The following is a 21,698-nucleotide window of genomic DNA, read 5'->3' as shown; positions in this document are numbered from 1 at the left end:
TAGATTGGAAAATGAAAATAAAAACATCCATGTTTAGCTGGGACAGATGTCCCACAGCCCTTACTGTCAGGCAAAGGCTAAATGCATAATTATACAAGGCTGATTTAAGAGGGAAATAAACAAACAGGAAATGTAAACATTGTTTTAAAAGACTAAATCTAAGTTTCAGGGATTGAATAGGAAATACAAGCAGTAATTTCCTTGTGGCTAAGCAGGAAATATCTAATCAAGGAAAGGCAAGCTTCTGTCTAGAACAAATAACAAGTAGGTAGCATATGAGAAAATGGATAAATGCCAGCCTGCGTCTGTGTGTTGGAGCATCCACTGAGGAAACCAGCCGTGGCATTATCACAGATGAGCACTCTCCTGCATGGGGATCAGGACATCTCTGATACAAGAGAGGTTTATTCTCATTGCATTTCTTACTCCAGTAGTCAGCACCCAGACAGGCCCAACACAGAAATATTCAACAGATCAGGCAGGACATGGCAAAATGCCAAATAATAGAATAACAAAATGTGGGGTCATTCTAGCCATCTGAGACTCAAACGAATAAACATTACCTGTGTTTAGCTCTGGAATAGTGAAGGAATTGAGGGTGTTTGGCAATGCAACTTACCTTCTCTAGCTGCAAATAAAAGATTCTAGAAGTTTTTTTTGCGGGGGAGGGTGTTTAGGGTCCTGAACTCCCAGTTACCAGTTCCTAAATAATGACAGTCAACTATTTCTTATTCCACAAACACAATTAGACCAACTCACTCCCATTTATCTGCTTGCAAGTTTCTACAGATATTCTCCCTAAGGCAACATCAAACATTGCAGTAGGAGCACAGACTAAAATTGGACAGCCTGGGTCAGAATCAGGCCCAACCCTACTAGTTGCGTGATCTTAGAAGAATTAACATTGCTAAGCCTCAGTTTCTCCATGTTTTAAAGGGGGAATTTAGTAGAAAAATAACAGGGATTACTGTGAGGCTTGAAAAAAGTTACCACATGTTAATAGTTCAGTTACCTTGGTCATGATTAGCATGCAGTGTCCTCGGCAATGGTGAACACAGTGCCAGTGGCCATCAGGATGCAGTCAGTGTGGCATTTTTAATATTTTGTTGCCATTCTGACTGGTCTCCTTGCTAAATGCATTCAAATATTGACTAATATGTACTATTTAGCTCATCTACACCAGGCGGCCCGAGTGGTCTTTAGGGGTCTCTCTATATATCCTTATCCCCTTGAACTAATACTAACATTTAGAAGGATTTTGCCTCTGTATTCTCCATGAGTCAGGCTCTAAGTAAGTTAGTTCCCATTTCAGTACTTCATTTGCTGTCCAAGGAAGGCAGATGCCATGACTGAATCCTCACTTTCAACATCATTCAGCAGGGATTTGGGCAGCGAGTGTCCTCAGGGCATTATCCTGTTCAGCCAGGCTGGGGGCAAAGTTCCAGGAGCAGTGATGGCTTCTAGATTCAAGGGACCCTGGGGGCCATGGTTGAGTCAGTTTCCTTCTGTACATATCAGTGCCTAGACAACACACTATTCTTGAGTTGATAGAGGAGAAATTCCTATAAGACATCTTAATATTCCTTTATGTGTGCTCACAATGCGCACATATGTTCAGTGTATAATAATTAATTAAATCTTCAAATTATCAAGCCAGAGATAGCTTGATAATTTGAAAATTTAATTTGAAAAAGTAAAAGCAACCGAAAAGGTACTTCAAGTAAAACATTAATAAAAAGCAGAAACATCTTTCCCGTCCTTGGGTCCTTTTTTATCAAAACCTTTCATCTGTTCAGCCTGAATCTCAATCTACCATGATCTTGAAATCTTATACCAAGTTTAGATACAGATCCCAAAGCCATTATTATAGCTTGAATTAGTGATGCTTAGAATGTAGAATTAGAAACTGTCAAAACCTGTTGCCCTCTAAATCAAGACTGTGTGGCATTATAAAAACATGGTGAAATTGGCCCAGATGTCTATCTATCCGGAGGCACTCTCTTCAGTTCCTCTTATGCAGAGAGCTGAAGGATCCTTGAATGATTTATGAATCTATCCTATTTCTTCAACACACACCAAGCAATGGTACTTTATATTTCTAGGCCTAATGATGCTGGAAATTGCTGTAAGGACATCATGCCTAAAAGAGGATTGACTTGAAGCGAACACTTTACAAATGTATATCTTTTAAGAGTTGTCACAGTAAGAATTAAAGCATATATGTGTCTAGTACAACATAGTAAAGCATATACTACTATTACCGGTGTATATTTGCTTTTATAATAAGATACTCTTCTGAGGCAAACACTGATTGAAGTGTATCAGTTCCAAATGGAAACAGATGTGTTTTCCATCAGCCATTTCTCTCTTTTTTAAATAATGCATATTTCAAACATTTATGTGCTCTTTTATTTACAGCACTAGGAATTCAATTTTCCAAGCATTCTTGTTATATGTTGGTAATATTACCATTTGCATCTTGTCTATGAATAACCAAAGAACAAGGAGAACAGATAGCTGTTTGGGTAAGACAGCCAGGTATTGTGGAAAGCAAAGCTACTCTCCAAAGCAACTGGAAAAGCTAATTAAAATAATCTGAGAGGAGGGCCAATCTCACCATGCTGGTGGTTGTAAAAAACCTGCAGGGCATAAAAATCACCTGGGAATCTTGTAAAAACTCCAAATTCCCCACGACCCCACTTTCTTGAGGTTCTGATTTAGAAGCCTGAGGAATAAGGCTCAGAAGTGTGCATTTATAACAAATATTCCAGGAATATGATTGATATAAGATTAAAGGGTTGGAAATAGGGCTTGAGGCAAAAGCCAAAGAACGTGAGTTATTTAAATGAAACATTTTATTTCATTTTCTTAAAGTACTATATATATATAGATTACAGATGAAGGTATATAGATAATAAACAAGCCTATATTTCCACCAAACTTGACAACTTTGAATTTAGATAAGGCAGGCTAACAAAAATTATGTTATTTGGGTAATTATAATAGGAAATGGGAGTTACAGATTTTCATCTGAAAAGATGACAAGAATTAAGCATTAGGAGTTCTTTCTATGTTTTTTAAGAGCAGGGCTTTCTAGAAAATGGGAGACAAAGAGTTTACCTGGGCAGTGTTATCATCTGACTCTGCTATTATTATTTTAGGAAAGAAAAAGCCATCTTTCCAAGGATTCCGATGTTACTGTAAAGCTGCTCTCACATGTTGGATACATGACCACGACACTGCTTACAGCTGTTCATCCTGCTCTTGCCACTCATTATTTATGCCTGTGAATGGCGGAATAAGGTACAAAAGAAGCAATGTCAAATTAGTTCTGAAGGAACTGAGTTTCTTTTGCCTTGATGCTACATAGTGGGGAAAAGCTGACTTTTAAATATATTCTTGATATTCTTAAACACAGGATAAGGAAGATATAGATAAGATTCTATATCTTCCTTATCCTGTGTTTAAGAATGCCTCTGCTTCCAGGAAACACATGCAGCCCAAGCATGTTCCAAAAAAATAAAAAGAAGAACCATAACAATACCTACAATGTGAGTAAACCCCATTTCACGTAAAATAGCATGACTGTTGTGAGAGAATAACAATAACTTTGGAAGGGGAAATAAAAATGTGCTCGTTTTCCTCTAATTGCCATTTAAAAATTTTGTAAAAATTACATTAACTTCCAACGTGCCTTATTAGTAGAGGGTTTCTCAACCTTGACACCACTGACATTCTAGGCCAGATAATTGCTTTGGGGGCTGTTCTGTGCATTGTCAGATGTTTAGCAGTATCTTTAGCCTCTTACACACTGTATGACAAAAGCATCCCCATCCTTATCATGATGATCAGAAATGCCTCCAGACGTTGTCCATGGGGGCAAAATGACCACTGGTTAGAATAACAGTTCTTGTTGGCAATCATATAACCTGCTTTTAACTGATGAAAGTAGCCCAGAATAGTCTGAAATTTACCTGTTCCTGGAATGCCCTAATTAGTATCATATTGGTTTCCCTATACTATTGGTTAGAGACAGCAATATTCAGACAAAGAGAGGCAAGCTATTAGTAGCTGTAATAAAGACGGTACACACCAGCAGGAGAGACCACTACAGTCACAATCTACCACAAGAAACTCAGAGTGAAAATACACTGGGATTGATTCAAAGTGCTCCCTAGTATCCATAACTTCTCAAGAACCAGGGGTGACCAAAAAAGGGGACTGGAGCCATGGCTCACCCACTACCCTTATTTAGAGTGATTCTATTATGTACCCAGCTCTGAATGTATATAAAGGTATGCTGTAAACAATGTTCGTTTCAACTGTCACCTCGGTGACTTGGTGTTCTCAAATCATGGGCTTTCAAGTCACACTGACAGAAGTTCATATTCCAGTTATGCCACTAATTGGTCCTGTGATCTTTGATAAGTTATTTGACCTCTTCATGTCTCAGTTCCTTTATCTAGAAGGTGAGAACAATAAATCAAGCCCATACGGTATGGTGACAATGAAGAAACACAAGCATAACATAAGCACTCAATGAAAACTGATTTTTCATTGCTTTTGCTGTTGCTTTTGCTGCTGTGGTAACCACAGGCATTGTTATCATTATTATTATTATTATACCAATTGATATGAACGTTCATGTCAATTCCCAGTGAGTTTAGGAATTTCAAGCCAAAGACCACTGCCCCAGCTCATTCCTCTTTTTCTCTTTCCTATCTAAGAAATTCCTACATCCTTCTAATTTGGATGAATGATTTCATAGAAAAGTGTTATCATCTTGGTCACTAACAAAGCCATCATCACCAATTTTATGAATATCTTTAAAAGAATGCCCTCTATGAATTAAACTAAAGCCCTAATCATCATGATGAAAATTTTTGACATAGCAGCAGATTTGAAGTCCCAGGATTTGGAGTTTAGGAGGATTTTTCAGTGGTCCTCCATTCACATTAGCTTGTAAGATGTCCCCTAAGAGTAAGCAGAATCACTCTTCCAGTATCTCCAACTTCAGTTAGTGCTGAGTGGAGAGAGGATAAAGACAACTGAGACAGAGAATTTGGCTAGTAATAACATATGATTACAAATTTCAACTTTCAATCCCCTTTTCATCCTTCCACCCTTTACTACTTGCCAGAGAAATTGCATACTTCCCACAGCCTGAAAAGCCGTGTTCCTCTTCCCTCCCTGGGGAAATCTTACCCATTCTTCAAAGATCAACTCAAAAGTAGTTTTCTGTGAAGCCTTCTCTGCTAACCCCAAGTTGAGGGTAGTAATTCATAGAACTTTAGAACTAGACAAAATCTTCTCTATACTTTTATAGTTAAAGTCCATGTTTTGGAGGTACAATTAAATAGATTTTAAATAGAAAAAAGGACTGAATGATTCCAGCTGTTGGTATTCTACTTGGATTGTTATTTTTAATGTCTTCAAATTGCACTAGATTCTAAGTTGTTGGGGTGGAATTCCTGTTGTACTCAATATTGTCTGTCTATAGCATCTAAAGCACTGCATGAATCATAGTTCATACTTAATAAATATCAGTTGAATGAATGAGCCCTACATCATTAATCAGGCAGGTTTAATAGACACTATTTGCTGCTGCTTGTCAATGTCAGCTTAATTGTTCCTCTTGAGTATCCATGGATATCCACCAGCCACTCTGATCAGGTTAAAGGTCATAAGGAGTAGTTTTACAAAAATCATGTATTAATAAAGTTTGTTTTCGTCTTTTGGTTATCTTACTATTATTTGTCCAACACAAGAATTTTAAAAAATAGAAATAGAATAATAATAAAAATCAACATGACTAGCACTATCAAAACCAAGTGATTTGGTGTACACTTTCTCATTTAATCTTCAGAGCAACTTGTAGTTAACATAATTATTCCCAGTCTACAGAAAGTTAAACTTAGGATGCTTTGCTCATAATCACATAACCAAACAGAGACCATGTTTCTTAACAACAACTCCTTATCTTTCTTACTTCATTGTTAGATTCAATGTAACTAGTGAGTGTGTAATCTCTCAAAACCATCCACACTCATAGAAGTCTATGGAAAACAAACTGGAGACAAAAATACACACAGGCAACAATGAGTTGACTCTTTCTGTGGTCAGTTTTTCTCTGCATTTTTTTCAAATCTATTCATTCTTCGGACTACAGCACCATTTACCATAGTCTTCTCCTAAGTCAATATCATACTTCCTCTCAACCACTTAAGAGATTGCAGACCTTTATCATTCAACATCATTTAATTTCCTGAATAAAGAAACAAAACAAATGCAAAAGGTTTAGGTATACATCTAGAGTTGATTTTAATTTCCTGTTTGCCCTTGTAATTATGGTTTTTCTTCTTTGTTTGTAAAAACTGTAATGAGTGTTTGAAGTATTACAATTACTTTCGATTGCAAAAATTGCAATTACTTTTACACCAGCCTAATATATCTTCTGTCTATGTGGTCTTTCTCATCTTTAAAAGAGCAAGCAATTGATTATAAACCAATGGTGTCAACAGCCATTGGATGTCTACCAGCTATTGAATAGGACAATTTCTCTAATGAATTTCCTTTTAAGTCACCTATATGCTTAAATTTGGTTACAACACACTTTTACACTGGTATATGTGAGACAGAAAAAGAACACGCAGCTCAAATCTCGAGTTCTCTTGCTGCCAATATTGATGGAGTTTATGAAAATTTTAAATGGTGAAGAATGCTTCAGTGTTCATTTCCAAACGCAGTGCATTTTTTATTTTTTCCATTTTAAAAATAATTTGCAGCCATTGTAAAAAAAAAAAATCTTCATCATGATCATCATTAAATAAACAGAGGCAATTTCCTTTATAACCCCTTCTGTTTCACCTTTACGCCTAAGCCATCTCTCTCCATAGTGGTATTATGTTAATTGTTTGTGTGTGTGTGTGTGTGTGTGTGTGTGTGTGTGTGTGTGTGTGTGTGTGTTTTCAGGAAGAGAGAGAAAAAATACAGATATATAGAAAGCATGATACACATCTTTTTAATTTGATTTTCTTTGCTTACTTGTATATCATAAACATCTCTTACCAGTAAATGCAGACTGACCTCATGATTCTTTAATAGCCTCATAGTGTTTTATAGAATGCTTATACTACAATTTGCTAAATCATTTGTATCAGTGATATGTTGACAGACATTGACAGGTATTTTTAATTTTTTTATTGTATGACAATCCACAGAGAACATCTTCATGTTTATATCCTTGTGCTCATTTGGACATTACTATCAAAGAAAGTCTTAGACAAAGAATTCCTGATTCAAAGTGTATGCACTTTTAAAAAACGCTCATGACCTGTTCAATTACCCTCCAAAGGGCTGTGAAAATTTCTGCTTCTACCACAAAATGTATGAGTCGCATTATTTATCTATACCCTTACAAGCATGGATATCATCAACTGGCTTCACTTTGATTCCCCTGAAAGCAGGTCCTGAGACAAAAATATGAATGCAATACAGATGGTCACTGACTTTCAATGGTTCCACTTATAGTTTTTCAACTTTACAACAGTGCACAAACTATAGACATTCAGTAGAAAACAGTGTGATTCTCTCATGTGTTGCTGGGTCATGGCAATGAGCTGTAGCTCTCACTCAGCCACACACGGGTAAAAACACCAATACTGTATAGTATATTGTGTTGCCAGATGATTTTGCCCAACTGTAGGCCAGTGTAAGTGTTCCAAGCACGTTTTAGTTGGGCTAAGCTAAGCTATGATGTTTGGTAGGTTCGGTGTAATCATATTTTCAATTTACAAAGGTTTATCAGGACATAACCTCATTGTAAATCAGGAAGCAACTGTAGTTTATTTTGAAGATAATTCCAGGAATCATTGTGAAGTTGTAAGGAAACAAAACAGGAAGTGGGGAACCAATAGCGAGAACATCAACTAGCCAGTTACCTCTATTAGTGATCAACTATCCCAGTTTGCATGAAATCAGTAGGATATCCCAGGACACAGAATTTCCAATGCTGAAACTGGGACAGTTCTAGAAAACCTGAGATAAGTTGATCACCCTACTGTGTGGGCAATTGGGCTCAATTACTCCAGAGACCCTTGGAGAGGCCATATGGAACACAACTTAGGATTGTTCCAACAAAAGGCAAAGAAGTGAAATATTCACAAGCCCTTAGTTGTTGAGAGGCACTCCAAGGCATTCTCGCTTAGTTACTTCCCATCTGAACTATACAGGGACAAGATGGTCCTGTGTCCAAACAAAGCCCTCTGGAAGAAAGGTGCAGGAAAGTGTTGTCATATCTGAGAAAGATCTACAGACAAACTCTGGGATCAGCCAAAAGGATGTGGGGGTGGTGGTGCCAATACCATCTATACTTGATTATTTGTCCCTAATCTGATCAGGAAAAATGATCCTATCTCAATGTTGTTTTCATTTAAATTCTCTAATTAGTGGGAATTTTGGACCTAACTTCATATTTGCATCCTTTTTTGAGACTCAAGTTTTCAAGCATTTAAATACAGTTTTAGGGTAGATTGTTTTCCTGACCTGGGATAACCAACTTCCATAATAGAAAAAAATTTCACTCAATTTACCTAAAATATGTGTGTTGGGATGGGATGGGATGGGATGGGGGAGCAGGGTAAACTTTTCGAGGTGAATTGAAGGTGATAATTAATGATTTAATTATACTATTTTCATGGCCGCAATCCTCGTTATACTCTTACCTTTTTTTAAAAACCGTATATATGTATGGGGTACAGTATATGCATATGTGTCATATGTATGTATCATATACATATCATTATATTATACAGTTTTATGTACATTTTTTAAAAACTGTACAATATGTATATGATATAATTAATGTATATTTTATGTAGCATTTTTATGTATAATTTTTTAAATGTACATAAAACTGTAAAATATATAATGATATGTATATCATACATTACATATAATGACATATATGTATATATTGTACCCCATACATATGTATAGTTTTTAAAAAACAGGTAAAGAAAAGTGTAACAAGGATTACGGCCATAAAAATACTATAATTAAATCATTAATTCTCACCTTTAAAAAATGTACATTTTTTTAAAACTGTACATATGTATGGGGTACAATGTATAATGATCAAGTCAGGGCATTTAGTGTGATATCCATCACCTCAAACACTTATCATTTCTTTGCATTGGGAAACTTTCAAGTCTTCTCCTCCAGGTATTTTGAGATACACAATAAATTATTGTTACTATAGTCACCCTACAGTGCTGAGGCAGAATTGAGCTCCTTGAGTTTTGAACATCATGTTTTTTAGGTTCCCACTGAGCTGATTTTTGGCCATGATTCACACATATCTCTCCTCCAAGGCTCTTCTCACAATGCATTTCCTTCCAGTCACATTTTCAAATGACTTCTCATTCCCCGTAAGCCTGTAAACTACTGTGAGTGTGCACAGCCTCATCTCACTTTCGCTGTGACCATTGCTGCTCATTTCTATTTCCTTCAATCCTCACTCACTGCTGCCTAATTTGCCTTCTAGCTCACTAGTGGGGAAAGCAGAAATGTTTAATGGAGCTCTCAGAATCATTATTGCTGAAACCTGACACAGTCAAATCCCTTGTGACCCATAATATGCATAACATTGCTTAGCCTAAAAGCCACAGTCTGGGAGACTCACTGTATCATAATGAGAACATTCAGAAGGTAACTGAATCATAAATTTAAACTTCAGATTCTATCACTTCATTGATTAAGCTCTCAGACATTTCCCCAACTACCTAAGACCTGTCATTATTAATCTTACCTAATTTTATTAATTCCATTTCACTGTGCTTCTCAGCACATATGTTATAGCCTCTTACCAAGTCTATCCACCAATCATGATTGCAAACTGGCAGTACCTTAGAATGATGATCTTTTGATGATAGTTTTATTACTGAGAAGGAAGCAGTCTGTATAGTTTCTGTCTCGCAAATTAATTGCTTAGACTTTTCCTGCTAATCTTCCACCTCAGAACTTGTCCCTACTCTATTTCAAAGAGTAAACCAACCCTCATTTTACAAAGATAGCAACTACGATTCCAGGACACTAAATGACTTGCCTGAGGCTACACAACTCATGGCCATAGACAGAACTCCTCCCCCTAGGCTACTTGTGTTTAGTCGGGGTCATTCCGTCTTCTCTTTGCTTCTCTGAAAAAAGATAATATGTCAAGCAGTCGCCTCCCCATCCCCCAACCTGTCTCAAACCCCTGACCTTCAGGATTGTTCTTTGCCATGACTCTACCCTACCCTCAATCACTTCACTTCAGAGAAGCTAAGACCCCCTTCGGAGCATCAGCATGTCCACAGGCATGGCATGAATGCCAGTCTTCTCCAGGTACTTGGTACTCACAGTGCCCTACCTGGATAGTCATTCACCTCTTTGTGAATAGTGCATCTACTGGAACAACCTAAATTCAAGGCCCCTGAGTGCATATGTATTTATATAATTCCTCACACTTGCCATCATGCCTAAATGCCTATCATAATGCAAATGGTAAATATTCCACAAGCATTTAATGAGGATGAAAATGATTACAATGTCATGGAAAGAATCATTTTCTTTTTTTTTAAATTATACTTTAAGTTCTGGGGTACATGTACAGAACTTGCAGGTTTGTTACGTAGGTATACATGTACCATGGTGGTTTGCTGCATCCATCACCTCGTCATCTACATTAGGTATTTCTCCTAATGCTATCCCTCCCCTATCCTCCTACTCCCTGCTATCCCTCTCCTACCCCCCAACCCTCAACAGGCCCTGGTGTATGATGTTCTCCTCCCTGTGTCCATGTGTTCTCATTATTCAACACCCACTTATGAGTGAAAACACGCAGTGTTTGGTTTTCTGGTCTTGTGTCAGTTTGCTTAGAATAATGGTTTCCAGCTTCATCCACGTCCCTGCAAAGGATATAAACTCATCCTTTTTACAGCTGCATAGTATTCCATGCGGAAGACATTGTGCATTTCTGAGTATGCACAAATTTCCTGAGTGAAAATCTTAGCTTGGATTTATAATCCAAGTCTTGTCATGCATTAAGAAAAAATTAACAGTAAGAACCTCATATGGTTTGGGTCTCTGTCCTTGCCCAAATCTCATGCTGAATTGTAATCTCCAGTGTTGGAAGAAGGGCCATGTGGGATGTGATTGGATCATGGGGACAGACGTCCCCTTGCTGTTCTCTTGAGAGAGAGTTCTCACAAAATCTGCTTATTTAAAGACGTATGGCGCCTCCCGCTTCGCTCTCTTCCTCCTACCCTGACCATATAAGACATACCTCCTTCCCCTTCACCTTCCACCATGACTGTAAGTTTACTGAGGCCTCCCCAGCCATGCTTCAATTAAACCTCTTTTCTTTATAAATTACCCAGTTTCAGGTAGTTCTTTATATTAGGTTGGTGCAAAAGCTATTGTGATTACTTTTAATGGCAATTACTTTTAAAAGCAAAGACCACAATTACTTTTGCACCAAACTAAACAGCAGTGTGAGAATGGACTAATACAGGACCCAGTGTTTCAAAGGCCCCTGAATAGGAAGCCCCTGAAGACAGCTGCTTTTAACAATACATCGAGGGTAACTCATTTAGCATTTCTGAAGCCATCAGAGTGTCTTTCAATCAGAGGCAAGGCATGTAGGCCTTTCAGGCTTAAAATTACCAGTTTGAAATTAGCCAACAAAAATTAATAAATACAATGAACTATGCTCAGCTACAGAATATACACAGAAAATACTGGCACAAGATATTAAACCACGAATACTCATTCTATCTGTTCAGATGCAAAGAGCTAGAAAGAATCAGAGGGATGGGAAATGCCACAGAAGGCTCCACTGATTTACATGGCTCCATTATGTGAAAGAGAAAGCAAAATAGAAAACTTCACATCTATGAAGACTAGGAAACACATGTATACATGCATATAGTTCATGAGGCCATGTAAAATAAGGAAATCTATTTTTCCTACTGGATAGAACTGGTAGACTTTGGCACAATTCCACTTTTAAAAAATAAAGTATCCAGTATTTCTTGTGTAATGTGTCACTAGAAGAAGAAATTTGCTGAGAAAAAACAAATTCATCGTTTCTTTGCAAGGAAGATTTTAGGACAGTGATGTCAACATGAGACATTGCATTGATAATACTTTTGCATTCTGCTTCTAATTCTTTTTGGAAGTTGTAAGAGCATAAATCACAATTTATTTTTAATAATATGGAACCATGAAAGTTAAGTATGGCATAATGTTAAGGAAAAGTGTTTAATTCTGGCTTTATACTTGGACTTGAAAAAGAACAGTAACCATTCTAGCCATTTAAGTTTGATTTCTAAACCATATTGTCCTTCCCTAGAAATGGACATCAAGTTCTAAAGGCCAGAAAGCTGTAACTGACCTTAAACTCCAAAAAGAACCCAGTAGGCTGGACTTAAGCATGCTGGAGGATGTTTACATTTTTAAATCAGGGTTATCATAAGTTAGTCCCTGAATTTTATCATAACCTGTCACATGTGGCCACTGGTCAGATCAGGGACAAGTGTTTCCACAAGCAAATAAAAAACCGTATTTTTTTTTTTCATCTTTCTAAACAGCTCTGAGTTCAGATCCTGTCCAGGTTACCCACCTGTGATTCAAGAAGATACCATCCTAAAATATGACAGGAAAGTACATTGGGAGAAAGTCAACCTTTGAATTCTGTGCTTCGAGTTTTCAGGAGACACTGATTAGGCTACAAACACCCTTGTTTGCTCTATTATCTTAGGCCTTACCAGGACTTTCTTGGCCACCAGCAGACAGCAAAGTTCTGAGGGACAGGGCCCCACATTTAGTACCAAGGTGGTAGGTTGGGATGATGACAAGTAGACGCCAAAAGAAGCTGAAAGGGGATTCAGGGCAATATTACCTCTTTGGAATTTCAATAGAATAAAGAGAAAAATTTGTCTCTTCAGAGGGTTGAGATTTTAAAACCACCCTGTCAACGACTCCTGAAGAACCAAGAGAAGTTTGGATAAAACTCCTAGTGATTAGTCCCCCAACTGCTCATACCAGGTAAGAAATAATAGCTCTTCAGGGCTCTCTTTCCATATCAAAAGAACTTGAATTGTTCTTTGAGGCAATCTGTGGCCACTGTCCCAGTGGAAAGCTTCTTTTCAAATTATGTAGCGTGCTACTATATCAGGCTATGAAATGCTGCATGTGCTAAAATAAGTCAGAGATGGCTAGTCAGATTAGGAAAAAAATATTGTAGGCAGGCAACCAGAGACAAATTTGTCGAGAAAGGATGTCAGGGGGATTTCCAAAGTCTCCTACCTGAGGGACGGTGGTAGTGATTATGAATAATTCAAAGTGAGTTAACGAAGAGGATCCACCAATTTCAAAAACTATATAATATTTTTGAAGAAAAAGAGAGTTTAAGGACTATAAAAACATATGTCAGGAAGGTCCCCCTTAAATATCAATTCTGCCAAATGAAGGAAAAACTGTTTCAAAGGAAAACTCTCCTCCTGGCAAGATCTTACCACAGATGTTTTTCAGATCTTTAAAGACGGATTATTAATGGTTTAGCTCTCCACTACATTATAAAGCATTTTTCAAAGGTTTGTGCTATCTCTGTTTACAGTATCTGATAATAATAAAGCAGAGTTCATTTTTAGCCAATGAAAATGACTCTTCAAAAGGTTGCACATTTGTTTGAACCCAGACAAGCCACAGAAAGTACAAACTCTTCTGCATGTTCAAAGTTCTCGAAACACACACACGTAATACCAACAACAAAGACGGGAACCACGGACCAGTTTTCCAGTACCAGTCTCAATTTTTTGAGTAACTGCTTCACCAGTTAGAGACCTTGCTCTGATCCATCTCTGCATCAGAGAGAAAAGGAAGAAAAGAAAAATGTACAATCCTATTTTCATGACCGGGACACGCCCTTTCCTTTCTCCGTGTGAAATATCAAGAGTTTCTGATTGCCTGCAGAAAATTTACATTCCAGCCCTACAACCTCATGTGACTTTTTATAGAACAAGGAAGTACTGGGGCTTATCTGCAACAGTGACAATGTACTGTGGTCACTCAGTGTTGGCCACAACAGCTTCAGTTACTAAGAACTCTGACCACCAGGGGAAATGTGCAAGGAGGCTACCAGATATCAGCTATGGAAGAAGAAAACAAGTTTCCCACGGAGCACAGAAAGAAAGCAATTGTTACAGCAGGGCAGGGCCTAGAGCTGCAAGAAAAGAAAATACAATTACAAAACCAGATGCAAAGCAGCAGAAGGGCCTGGATTTCTCTTTCAGCTGGTGAATCTACATATGGCTATAACCTTGCTGACATCTCTGGTCATCAGACCATAGGAGAAGGAGTACCCCAGCTGATGAAGAAATATTATAGTATTTGGAATACCTTACTTGTCCACAAGATTTTGATGTATTTAAATATATATATATATATATATATATACACACACACATATATCTCCTGTGTGCTTATCACTTGTGATCTTCTCGTGATGAGATTTTCTCCAAAAAATTCTATAAATCAGGCCCTGAACTGACATTACCTTGGCTTGTGTTTCTTTAGCTATTTCTCCGCAGTGAGAGACAAGGCTGATTCCTCTTTTCAATGAATGAAAAAAAGAAATTAGACAAGATGTGGTAGCTCAACTCTGTAATCCCAGCACTTTGGGAGGCTGAGGAGGGCAGATTGCTTGAGCTCAGGAATTCAAAACCAGTCTGGGCAATAGGGTGAAACCCCACTCTACAAAAAATAGAAAAATTAACTCAGCATGGTGGCATGTGCTTATAGTCCCAACTACTTGGGAAGCTGAGATGGGAGGATCACTTGAGCCCAAGAGGCTGAGGCTGCAGTGAGCCATGATCACACCACTATGCTCTGGCCTGGGTGACAAAAAAGAAAAAAAGTATACCTTCCAAATTATATTATGTAAGATGTCCTTAAGTATAATGTACAGAAATATAGTTTAGAACTTCCCTCCCAGAGAGCTGGGGTTCAGAGTGGGCCTGCAGACCTCCTAGCTCCTCTTTATGTATTTTAGGAGGTGAGGTGGACTGTGTGGGAGAAGAATCACTCTGAAAATGGCACCCAGTGTCCTTTGGCCATTCCCTCATAACTCTGCCCGGCCTGAGCTGGTCTTTATCTAGACACCTGACAATTCCAGGGCTCAGAAATGAGAATGTGGAAGACAGTTTAAGAAAGATAATATGTTAGGAGAACAAGGGAGGCTGTCCCACATGGCTGAAATAGTGAAGTTAAAAATCAAACTAGAAGAAGTCTATGGTATATTAAAGATGGCCAGAAATTCTTTAACAGTCTTCCTTTTGAGAAGTGGGATCTATTTACCCTCTTTTTGAATCTGAGCTTGCTGGTAACTGCTTTGATGCATACAGTGTGGTCAAAATGACACTCTGCACTCTGGTCCTTCACTCTAAGAGAACTGGCAATCTCCATGTTGGTCTCTGGGAGCTCTGAGTCACCACAGCTCTGACTTCCCTGCTGCAGAGGTCATACAGAGAGGCCCTGAGACTATATAGAGAAGGGGCCAGCTGAACCCCCTTTCCCACCATCCCCACAAAGGCAACAGGCACAGAACCCTCCAGAGTAGCCTGGGTGCCAACTGAATACCTCTCTAGTGATGCCAGAGAGATTGCATGGAGCAGAAGAATCCCCAGCTAAGCCCTGACTGAATTCCTAACCCACGAAAGAATGTCCCACAATTAATTAATTAATTAAAATGCTTGTTATTTTAAATCACTGGGTTTTGGGGTAATTTGCATGCAGTCATAGATAACCAGCACACAGCCTCTAAGAAGGGTATATAATTTTAAGAATAAAATCTCTAATTGTGGAAAACTTGATAAATTCCAAATTTTAGTGATCTGTTAAAAAGAAGATTACATTCTAAGTGTGTGTGTTCCGTAATATGTATACAGGGAAGAGAAAAGCTAAGGAGAAAAGACATGAATCTCTTGCCTGCTGGCAAAACTTCCCCAAACAGATATTCTTCTAAAAGCTGTATATAAGCTGGATCATTGTAAATCTTTCCAACAGCTATCTACTGAGTAACTGCTACAAGTCAGTCACTGAGTTAACTCCTAAGGTTTTAATAATCACAAAAATATCATTTCTGCCCCGGAAATTTTGCTCTCTTGTGGGTCACTAGCAAATTAATATGTAAATTTACAAATTGGTTAAATCAGAGGTTGACAAACTTTTTCTGAAAAGAGCCAGATAGTGAATGTTTCAGCCTTGCAGTCCAACTCTGCCAGTGTGATGCAAAAACAGCATTTTAGACAATATATAAACAAATGAGAGCAATGGAATCCCAAAAGAACTTTATTTATGGATACCAAAATTGTGTGTCTTGAAATATTATTCTTCTTTTAATTGTTTTCAACAATTTGAAAATGTAAAATTGGTCTTTAACACACAGGCTGTACAACAGGCAGTGAGCTGGATTTGATCCTCAGGCATAGTTTGCCAACCTCTTTTTAAAATTTTTATCAGATGGGCCTAAATCAGATAGAACTTGCAAAAAGTTAAAGGGCATTACCAGACTAATTTAATGCTCTGGATGGTCATGGATACAAATAATAATCTGCCTCCTATTTCTGGTATTCTCCACGCATAAGGAAAGGCATGAACTTATAGCCTACAAGAGTAGCTTAGAGTTTTACTAGGGAGTAGCTCTGGGAAGCATCAAGACCCCAGAAGAGGGGAGGAATCAGCCCAAGGAAGAAAGGAGAGAAGGAACCATAGAGGCGAGTGGGAGGGCACGTCTGCAAAGGCAGCCGGATGTTGTGCAAGCATTCAGCAAGAAGCACTCAAAGGGCAAAATTGGGGCTTCGTGGGGAAAGAACAGTGTGACAACATTTTTTTAAAATTTCCACTCTTTGTAAACTCCCAGTGCCTTTGGGTAAAGCTATTTATAAGCATATTTAAGACACCTAGAGCCAAGTAAAATGGAAGCACAGAAATGAATAAAGAAGAAAACAGGACGTCCTTGTTATGGAAAGGCTAGTTCGTCACATCACCACCTACCCTTCCTTTAAATTTTACTATTCCACTTTATGCTGAAATAAGTTCATTTTGGGAAAAGACTTGCTAAAGAGTTGATGTTTTGCATATTAGTGTTTTGTATTTGCTTTGTTTTTATATAAAGAGCCTTCAAAAACTATCGTAAAAATTAAAAATTTATGGAATAGATCTCCACAACAAGAGTGGACACACACACATTCTGCCCCACACATCCGCCAAGTACGATTATACTATTGCTTAAATGAGCTAACTCTTTTAGAAGAAAAAGAAAGTCTGAGACACCCATATTTCTACCCTTTGTACTCTGAGATGATGCATATATTCCCCCTGCATCCTTCTCATGCTTTCAGCGTCATGAGGTATAAAAGTGTGCTCCCGGTCCCAAGGGTAGCAGCTGTGACCTACATTTTCTTCACGTTCTGATGCTGTTTGTGGCTTCCTCTTCCCTTCAGGGGGCCCACGATGTCTTTGTTCAAAGCACTCTTTCCAATAGCTGATGACATAGTGTCAGGCAAGTCCACAGCTGTTTCAATCATCTGTCCACACAGACACCAAACAACAGAAATAAGGTAAGCATGTATCTAAGATAGGTCTAGTCTGCTCTGGGGAAAAACAGAAAGTCCTTTCATGATATACGGGCAGCATTCTGCGTGATTTATTTGACATCAACTCTAAGACCAATGGCTTGTGGGTTTCTTTTCACTCAGGTCACATGATTCTTCTTTAGGATCTCAATCAACTATTTCCACTTCGCTTAACTTAAAAAAATCAAAAGCCTCCAGCAGTCAACAGTACAATTGTTCAATTTTGTACACCTCCCCCGCTTTCTAATCATGCCTTTATAAATTACTGCTTTAGTGCTCATCAGAAGACCGTAAGTTTAAAATTTTGAATGTGCATGTTAAGTTTGGCTGTTACTTTTAGTGTTGTTTTCTACATGAATGAGCCAGCTTTGACACTACAGACACAGCCTGTTTAGGCAAGAGCAGTGCTTATGTAATCCTAGCTTCCCAAACCACATCAACAGCACAAATTTGACAGCCAGAAGGAAGGAAGCGGGGGTGGGGAAGGCAAAAGGAAAGAAAGAGAGACTCAGCTTCAACCAAAAACATATTTGGCTCATATTTCCACCTCTGTTAACTGAGATTCCAACTCTACAGGAGCTCCTCTCCACTCATCCCTCCATGCCTGATCTGGGGAGCAGCTTGGTTTTTCTCCTGCTAAGGGAAAAACCCTTAGTACCTTCCTTCTCTGCAAACATTAGAAACAACTCAATCAAGTTGATGTATAGAGGATGAAAAGTCCTTAGCCAACAAGGATACTTCAGCCTTTCCAGGTATGACACAGCCTCTTCCCTTCCTATCTGCTAGCCAGCCAACAGGTCTTTCACCACTAGTGCTCTGCCAACATGTGTGGCTGCCAAAGGCACCTCACTGGCCAAGAGGAAGGAAGCTTTCCTTCCAAAGCAAACATCCAGTCTTCAATGAATAAGCCCTGCATGCTGAAACAGCCCCCTCTCTCACAATCACCTTACTCTTTAGAAAGCTGTGGTAGGCAAGTAAAGACACCCTCCAAAATATTCATATTCATATTCCACTCCCTGGAACCTGTGAATATGTTGAGTTACATAGAAAATGAGAACCAAGATGGAATTGAGTTTCTAATAAGCTGACCTTAAAATAGAGAGATCATCCTCCATTATCTGAGTGGGCCCAATATAATCACAAGGGTTCTTAAAAGTGGAGGGGGGAGACAGAAGAGATGATCAAAGGGACACTATGTGAACAGAACTCAACCAGCCATTGCTGGCTCTGAAGATGGAGAAAGGGGGCTATGAGTAAAGGAATGTGGGCAGCCTCTAAAAGTTGGAAAAAGCAAGGAAGAGGATTCTCCTCTAGAGCTTCCAGAAAGATATGCAGCCCTGCTGACACTTTGAGTTTAGCCCAGTGAGACCTGCATCAGACTTCTTACCTACAGAACTGTAAGGCTATAAATCTGTGTTGCTTTAGCTACTAAGTTTGTGGTAACTGTTACAGCAGCAATTAAAAACTAATACAAAAACCATTGGTTCAAGGCAAGTCCATACTGCTTGGGTAGCCACCCTCTATTTATCAAAGACTTTCGGTTGAGGCCCAGGTGCACAGTTCATTCTATCTAGGTATGTGGTTCTAAGTCTCCTCTTTGAACCCTCCTGAAGATTGACACCAGACCACATCTGCACTGCGATTGCTTTCATTTTTCTCTCATGTTGGTCTTCTCTAGAAATTTAAAGAATTCCAGATCAAAAAGAGCTGTGTGCAGTGTTGCACACCTGCAGCTCCAGCTACTTGGGATACTGAGGTGGCAGGATTGCTTGGGCCTAAGAATTTGAGTCCAGCCTAGGCAACATAGCAAGATCTGATCTCTTAAAAAATAATTATTTAAAAAAAAAAAAAAAAAAAAAAAAAAGCTCTAGGTGGCATTAAATTCATGGCTTTGCCTCCATAGGAACTTGCCTTAATGTGAAAACCACTTTGTTTGGCAAAAGCATAAATGAGTTTTCCAGAAAACCAGCCCTTTACTAGTGGTATAGTACAGGGCGAAGGTCTAGACCCCAGGGCATTCTGCTCTGAGCAGATCAGACTGCTTGGGTCCAGACAATCCTGGGTATTCCTCACAAGCTGCAGGAGGGGACAAGTTACTTAACATCTTACTTCTCTATTTCCCCATTTGTAAAATGGGCAAAGTAATAATATCTACCTCATAGAGTAGTTGTAAGGTAAAATAAGTTAGTACATATAAGGAGCTTAGAGCAGTACCTGGCACAGAGCAAGTCCCATTGATCACTGCCATACTTTGTCGTGTCTTTGGTTCTCACATCATCATGGTTTTGTATATCCTGATAGCATCTGTTCTTGCCAAAGGTCTGACTTTCCAACACATGCTTTCCTAAAGGAAACAAAATGATGTACTTGTTCCCAGTGGCCATCCAAATGTAAAATCCATGCTTGGAAAACTTTGCGATCCTTCTTTTATACTGCTAAGTGCCCCTTAATTAAGGCTAAAATAAGTTTCTCCAATGGTTTTAAAGCATAGGTCACTTAAAATTAACTCCCGTAAGCTATTTTACAAACTTCCTGTTAAGAAGTAATTTCTCAAAATAGAAAAGGCATAATATTAGCTTCAAAAGTACCTGGAGTATTCATTAAAATGTAAATTATTGGGCATTACTTAAGATTTAGTGGAGGCCCATGAATCTGAATATTAATAAATATATTACATATAGCATGTGATTCTTATGCATACAAAGGTTAGGAATCATTGCCTTAACATATCTTTAGTTTAAAGCCTACCCTTCTTTTATTATGCTAGATAATTTCGCAGGTAAAACAACTACAAAAAAAAAGGCCAGGTATAGCTGATTTGTACATCACTCTCTTGTATGGTGTTTAAAGAAAATCGGCCATTTACTTTCTCAAGAAAGAGAAATAAGAAGGCATGGCATACTAAAAAATAATGACTCGTTAACAGAGAAATGCATTTATTATCTTCTCATAGCACAGACACAACTGTGTGTGTGTATACACATATTATATACACATATGAATATAGAATAAATGAGTTTTATAAAGCAGTCTTTGTAACACATTTATATGTGGTTTTCACAATGGAACTTCCATTATCAAAATCTAGATTCTAATATTGGAATGTTTGAAAAGTACCCACATTTGATAATAATATTGAAAATGCTACTTGTAACTAAATGCAGTTCTTATTAACTTTCCTTTCACTTGTGATATCATTGACACACAATTATCAGCTCATAAAACAAAAAGAGCATTGCCTCAGCATGTATATTGTGAAATAAAGGGATTACGTGTCCAAAGTGTGCTAGGAATAGAAGAACTGACATCATCCACATCATGGTGATGAGTTTTCCCTACAGATCTCCAAAAAAGGAAAAGCAAAACCATGTTTTGGGAGGCAACGCCAAATCTTTTTTAGTAATTTTTTCATTTTATTGGTTGTTTTATTTTCACAGTGATAAATTAGTGCTCAACTCCAAATATTTAATGAAAATACTTTATGGCACATATGTGTGCATGCATCTATTTTCCCCCAAAGTGTGAATTATAGTATATCTACATCAGAATCTTCTTTTCTATTTCTTTTAAGCAAGTATCTCCAACCTTACCCCAAGCCTCTGATGTTAGGGCCTAGAAACCTGCATTTTTAGCAAGTTTTTCAGGTGATCCTTGATCACATTTAATTTTGAGAATCACTTCTTTGAGAATATATAATGAAATTTAAACTAAATGGTGTATTTTTGTCTTATTTTTGAAATATTTTTAAATTACCTTAATGGTTTATCTAAACTCAATATAAATTTCTCTTTATTTAATCTAATAAATGGAAATCTAGAAAATTCATTCACAAAAAACCAAGACTAAACTGTAATAAGAATCAATTAATATTTGCCAAATAAGTAATCTAATTAATTAACACAGGAGGAAATAAAATTCAGATAATGAGCTATGAATTCTTTGACTTGACCAGTATCAGAAAAAAATAAATCATTAAGGCTACATCATCTCTATTAAACTTGTACTCATAGGCTTAAGCAACAA

General features: G+C 37.9%; 1 long non-coding RNA gene across 1 annotated transcript in view; it reads right to left on the bottom strand.

Annotated features, from left to right (window-relative positions):
* LOC116552228 overlaps nt 1–17,883 on the bottom strand; it is a 90,575-nt gene extending 72,692 nt beyond the window's left edge. Inside the window, exons 1-3 of the long non-coding RNA XR_004269282.1 lie at nt 17,386–17,883; nt 3,121–3,284; nt 1,013–1,130 (exon numbers count right to left, since the gene is read on the bottom strand). This is a non-coding gene — a long non-coding RNA (uncharacterized LOC116552228). The remainder of the gene's footprint in view (nt 1–1,012; nt 1,131–3,120; nt 3,285–17,385) is intronic.
* Nucleotides 17,884–21,698: the final 3,815 nt, after the last annotated feature.

This window comes from Sapajus apella, unplaced genomic scaffold (genome assembly GCF_009761245.1).
Source record: "Sapajus apella isolate SASKATOON/1434 unplaced genomic scaffold, GSC_monkey_1.0 scaffold11, whole genome shotgun sequence".
NCBI classification, from domain to species: domain Eukaryota; kingdom Metazoa; phylum Chordata; class Mammalia; order Primates; family Cebidae; genus Sapajus; species Sapajus apella.
This window is presented reverse-complemented; position numbering and strand designations above follow the sequence as displayed.